Genomic DNA, 6,383 nt, shown 5'->3' with positions numbered 1-6,383 from the left:
TTTCCCCTGTTTTCCTAGCCACCGCAACGCCACCAATCGAACCCCCAAATCAACTCAGCCACCCATGCATCACCGCGGCTCTCGCATCAATCAACAGCCACCAATTCCACCTTCTACCTCACACAACAACAACAATTGAAGCAACTCCAAGCAGCGGCGCAGCTCCAGCAAGCTTCCGCTACAATTGCACCACCTATCACCTCCGGCAGCACCACCGCTGCTCTGACTTCATTTGTACCTCAGCAGGTGCGGGCGCACATTCAAAGAATGCGGCCGCACATAGCTGGGTTCGAGTTGAAGCATTGATTGATGATGAAGCGTTCAGCTGGGTTCGATTTGGGTGCGAAACATGGGATTAATTCCCATCCTTGAAGCTCAGTTTCGAGCCCTGCTTGAAGGGAATTTTCATTTCTTAATTTCCCTTTTATTTTCTATTTTTCTTTTTCCCTTCCTTTTCTTTTCTTATTTTTATTTTTATTTCTTTTCTTTTCCTTTCCTTTTTTTTTATTTCCTTTTCTCTTTTATTTCATTTTATTTTCTCTTTTATTTTCTTTTAATCCTTGTATTTATAAATACCCATCTTTGGGTAGAGAGAGAAACAATTAGACAATTAGAGAATTAGATTAGATTAGATTTTAGAGAGAGAAAATGTGGGTTTGATGATTGATGATTGAAGATTGCTACATTTGATTTGATTTCTATCAAGTTTGTAAGGATTCTTTACTTTTTAATGCAATTTAATGTTTGATTCCATTAGTATTGTTGTTTGATTTGGTTGATTAATAGTTTGATTGATTTGGATTGAATTTGTTGGTTTCAATTGATGAATTTGGGTATGATGATTAGTTTAGCTTTGATTTTGATGTTTTTCATGGATTGTGAGTAGTTTTATTGCTAGGGTAGTGGTGAAGCATGTATTGATGATGAATTGAGATTAATTTGGGGAAATTGATTGAGTTGATAATGTGATTAAATTGGTTGATTGATTTTGTGCATGTGTGTGCTTGATTAGGCTTGATCACCCTTGTTATTCACACTAGATTGCATTGTGAGTTCACATTGATACGGACCATTGATTTGTGGCTTACATTTACTCGATTGAGATTTCTTGTGATGTTTCCTAGCTAGTGTTTGATGTAGTTGGCGCTAATTAGACCTCTAGGAGAATAGCATGATGTGCTCTTTTGGTTGCAATTTCGGTTTTCCCTCACATTGCTTGACTTGATTGGTTGATTCCCCAAGTTGATTGAACTTCATTGTTGATGCATGTGGATCCATTCCCCTAGTGTCTTTACATTTGATTTAGTATAAGTTTATTGCATTGCTTAGCTTAGTCTTAGTTCCTACCATAAACCCCTCACTTGACTTCGGAGTAGCTTGACACTAGGCAATATACATTCAACCTCCATTCCTTTGGGTTCGACCTCGACTTACCACTACACTTCCATAGGGGTTTGTTGAGTTATAAATATTGTTTGATTGGGTGGGGTGGTAGCCCAACGACCTACCGTTCTTCATCCCATCATTATCTCCATAATTTGATCCATTTATATATCTAGTAATTGCACATGACGAAGACATAAATCCTTTATCCAGAACCAGCCTCAACAACAACTAACAAGAAAAAGATGTAGAACTTTAGATACTCTAAGCGGAATTGCATGAATCATATTCATAAGAACTTAATAACCGATATCATTGCATAACATATAAAGAATACATAATTGTACCTTTAAAGCTGGAATCCACGTGTGATCGAGTAAAAACAATAGGATAATAAGAACCCCAAGTGTGTTCCTCTACTTGGTCCACAACCATAGATTATACCTCCACTAATGCTAGTTAGTTGTGATTGAATGCTTCAACTAACCTTCTACGAAGAGAGGAGACACGAACTAACCACGATTTACCACTAAGAACGCCACGTGCCACCAAGGGAGGTGGCCGGCCGAAGGATTGGAAAGAGAGAGGGGAGGGCCGTGAGGAGAGAGAGAGGGATTAGGGTTTGGGAATACTAGTTGCCTTGTGATGAGTGTCATTTATGACACTCATAGGGTAATCTTTTAGGTAATTTCTTTCCCCTTCTCATGCTTTCTTCTCTTAATTTTGGTCCTTTTTCCTTTAGTTTCTCTTTTATTTATGTTTCTCGTGTTTTTATCGTGTTTTCCTTTATTTTTCTCTTTTTTCCTTTTATTTCTTTCCTTTGTTTACTTGTGTAGGTATTGTGAGGATCGCCTTGGCAAAGGATGCAATTCGGGACCTCAATGATCAAGCAAGGAAGAAGCATTTGACTAGAGAGGGCTTAGAGAGGCCTTGGAGAGGCCTCGGAGAGGTCTCCAAGGTATTTCCAACAGGCCGCGGGCGCGGGCCATCTTGCCGCGGGCGCGGGCCCAAGACGAGTAAAAGTGTCAAAATAAGGCAGGAACTCCCCGCGGTTTCCCCGAGGGCTTCCCGCGGGCGCGGGTAAAATGGAGAGGTCTCTCCCCTCAGAGAGACCGCGGCCCCCTGATCAGCCTTTGGGAGCAGGGGATCTTGCCGTGGGCGCGGGTCATTTCCCAGTGGGCGCGGGCCCCTGATGCCGCGGGCGCGGGTGCTGCCCAGACAGCCCGCGGAGGGTTCCGTACCCATTTTTCCGCGGGCGCGGGTCTATCGGGAGAGGGCGCGGGAGCTGCCGTTTTCTTCTTAGCTTATAAATAGAATTGTATTTCCTTTTTGAATCCAACTTTTTGATAATATTTCATTAGCTTAGTTTTAGAGAGAGAAGTTAGAGAGAAGTTCTTGGTTTTGGATTTGTAACTCAACATTTGATCAATCAAGTTTGGATTTCTTCATTTTCAATCATCAATATTAGTGAGAATCTTTTCCTTCTTTCATCTCTTACTTACTTGCTTTTTGATTTTTTTTTGCTTGATGCTTGTTTTTCTTGGATTTGAGTTTGATAATATTGAATACTTTGATTTCTATTAGATTTTGATATAGAATGATGATCAATGCAATTTCTAGTTATTTGGTTTTGAATCTCACCATGATTAGTGAGTAGATTAGTTGCTAGGGAAAGGGGGAAGCATGTTTGATTAATGGAAATGCTAGTTGATGCTCTTTGATTGGTTGATTTGTTGCAATTAAATTGGTTGACATAGTTTTGCATGAGATTGATTAGATTAGGATTGATCACCCTATAAGATTAATCTAGATTGCATTGCAACTCTTAATGACATGACCAATTGATTTGAAGGTTGCTCTAATTGATTGAGTTTGCTTGTGATTCTTCTTGGTTTGCCTTTCATAGTGACCACTAGATTGGCCTATAGGAGATAGCATTTGAACTCTCTTGATTGCTACTATTGTTTGTCCATTGCAATACTTGAATTAATTGATTGAGCTTTAATCTAGCATTATCATTGATCTTGCATGTGGAACCCATATCCCTAGTGTTTAGACCCTTGATTACTTGTTGAATTTGATCTAGTTCACTTTAGTAGCAACCATAATCTCATTTTCGACTTCGAGGTAGCTTGACTTAGACTTTAGTTTTCATCATTGCATTCCCTTGGGATCGACCCTTAACTTGCCCTATATTCATATAAGGTTGGTTAGGTGTTTACAAATTTAGTTTGGCTCGGGGAAAGGGTAGATAACGACATGCATTTTCCTCTTGTCAAAATGGCGCCGTTGCCGGGGAGTGCTATTGGTGCTTAGCTTCTGTTGTTGAGTCTACTTCATTTTACAAAAAAAAATACAAAAAGATTTTGTTTCTTTAGGCTACACATGTAGCCGTGCTACTAATATTTTTCTTTGAGTTTTGCATGCATAGAACCCGTGATCGTTCCTTTGTTCCCCTTGATCCGAAAATTGAGAGAACTCTTTCAAGAAGGAGAGTGGCTAATAGATCCTTGGGTTATAGTTCTTCAAGTGAAGAAGAAATTCAAGAAGAGCAAGGCATGGGTGAAAATCCTAGAGTGGCCTTGAAGGAGCTTGGAGTGCCCGGGGCATATAGGTTTGAGAGCGGAATAGCTCCACCTACTACACCGGCAAATGACTTCGAAATCCGACCGGCAATGATCACCTTGATTGGGAGAAGGCAATATAGTGGGGCCAAGAATGAGAGCCCATTGAACCATCTAAAGGAGTTTGAAAAATATTGCAACACCATCAAAGTCAATGGGGTTTCTCAAGAATTCATCCGCCTCAAGTTGTTCCCTTTCTCTCTAATACGAAGATCTTTGGAGTGGCTAGACAAAGAGGTGAAGCCCAACTCCTTGAGAACTTGGGACGATGTCACAAAGGCTTTCTTGTCCCGCTTCTACCCCCAAAAGAAGACGACGGAGGCAAGAGCCTTGATTCAAGGGTTCAAGCAAAGGCCAAGTGAAAGCCTTTACGAAGCATGGGAGAGATTCAAAGAGTATCAAAGGGAGTGCCCTCACCACGGAATCCCCACATACCAAGTGATCCAAATCTTCTATGGCGGTTTAAGTCCCCAAGGCAAGTCATGCCTTGATGGAGGGGCCGGGGGCCCTATCATGAACAAAACCGAAGAAGAAGTTGTGGACATCATTGAGGACGTGGTGACATACTATAGGGATTGGCAAGATGGGGAGAGGGACGCTTCAAGCAAGCAATCTTCATTATACTCGGTGGACCATCTAAATGCAATCAACAACCTTTCCTCCCAAATGACAAACTTAGGAAAGGAGGTCACCGCAATCAAAGCTAAGTTGGAGAGCACTTCTTCCCCTTCTCAAGCCTCGAATCTTCCCTCCCAATTTAAGGGGAGAGGTACTCTTTCTAACTCTTAACCCCCTCCCTCTTCACATAATATGCCTATGGGTTTCTTGTTTTGTGATGCATGTGGATCGTATGATCATAACTCTAGTACTTGTCCTAATGAATGTGTTGATGAGTTTGATAACCATGAGAGTGAACATGTGAATTATGTGTCGAATAATAATGGTCAACGGTTTGATAATCAAAGAGGTCAATGGAATAGGAACTACCAAGGCCAAGGCAATTTTGACAACTATAACCAAGGTGGTGGTTATAGAAACCAAGGGAACCAAGGTTCTCGTGGTAGCTATAATAATCAAGGTCATAGTGGCCAAAATCAAAGCCAAAATTATGGTAATCAAGGCCAAAGTTATGGTAACCAAAACCAAGGTTATGGAAATCATAACCAAGGTAGTGGTAATCATAATCAAGGTGGTGGAAACCATAATCAAGGCTATGGCCAAAGTCAAAATAGGAGTAATTGGAACAATCAAGGACGGGGTAATTTTCAAAATAATTCTCAAAGAGGTCCCCCACCCGGGTTTGTTCCAAAGACTCAAGGTGAAAGTTCCTATTCTCAACCTTCTTCACCTAGGACTAATTTGGAGGAGATAATTGAGAATCAAACCAAGTTGTTGAACACATACATGGCCGTGAGTGATAAAAAATTCAATGAAATGATGACCCACAATAAAATGCTTGAAAACCAAATCTCTCAACTTGCTAATGCCTTGAAAGATCATGCAAGCCCTTCTTCTTTACCTTCCCAAGGTCTTGATCCCAAGAAACCCGTGAATGCTACTGTTACAAGGAGTGGAAAGGTTCTTGAGGAGAGATTGCCTAGGAAAGGTGTAGATAAGGAGATTCCTAGGGAGGTTTTGGTTGAGGATGAGGGGAATAGGGCATCATTGGATGAGGTAGTGGTTGAGACACCTAGAGAGGTGAGAGTAGAGAAAGAGATTGTGAGACCCAAGCTCCCCTACCCACAAAAATTCATGAGACACAAATTGGATGAACAATTTGGGAGATTCATTGAGATGCTAAAACAACTCCACCTTTCTCTACCTTTTACCGATGTGATCAACCAAATGCCAAACTATGCCAAATTCCTCAAAGACATTTTGAGTGGGAGAAGAACTTGTGAGGTTGTGGAGACCATCAATTTGACCGAAAATTGTAGTGCTATCATCATGAACAAAATGCCACCCAAGTTGAAGGACCCCGAAAACTTCTCCATCCCTTGTGCCATTAACAAGATGCAAATTGATAATGCCTTATGTGACTTGGGAGCTAGTGTGAGCCTAATGCCATATTCGGTTTATCAAAGACTTGAGCTAGGGGAACTCTTACCTTCTAACATTACCTTGCAATTAGCGGATAGGTCTATCAAATTTCCAAAAGGTAAGGTAGAGGATGTCCCTTTGAGGGTGGGGAAGTTTGTGTTTCCCGTGGATTTTGTTGTTCTTGAAATGGATGAGGATGCCACCATTCCGATCATTTTAGGTAGACCCTTTCTTGCTACCTCGGGAGCCATGATTGATGTGAGGAGTGCTAAGATCTCCCTTAAGGTAGGAGAAGAGGTTATAGAATTTGATTTGAATGAGAGCATGAAGTATCCA

At 41.1% G+C, this 6,383-nt stretch overlaps 1 pseudogene; it reads right to left on the bottom strand.

Moving 5' to 3' along the window:
• Nucleotides 1–4,333: 4,333 nt before the first annotated feature.
• Nucleotides 4,334–4,432, bottom strand: LOC145580434 (small nucleolar RNA R71; annotated as a pseudogene).
• Between the last annotated feature and the right edge of the window lie 1,951 nt (nucleotides 4,433–6,383).

This window comes from Chenopodium album, chromosome 14 (assembly GCF_948465745.1).
Source record: "Chenopodium album chromosome 14, dcCheAlbu1.1, whole genome shotgun sequence".
NCBI classification, from domain to species: Eukaryota; Viridiplantae; Streptophyta; class Magnoliopsida; order Caryophyllales; family Amaranthaceae; genus Chenopodium; species Chenopodium album.
This window is presented reverse-complemented; position numbering and strand designations above follow the sequence as displayed.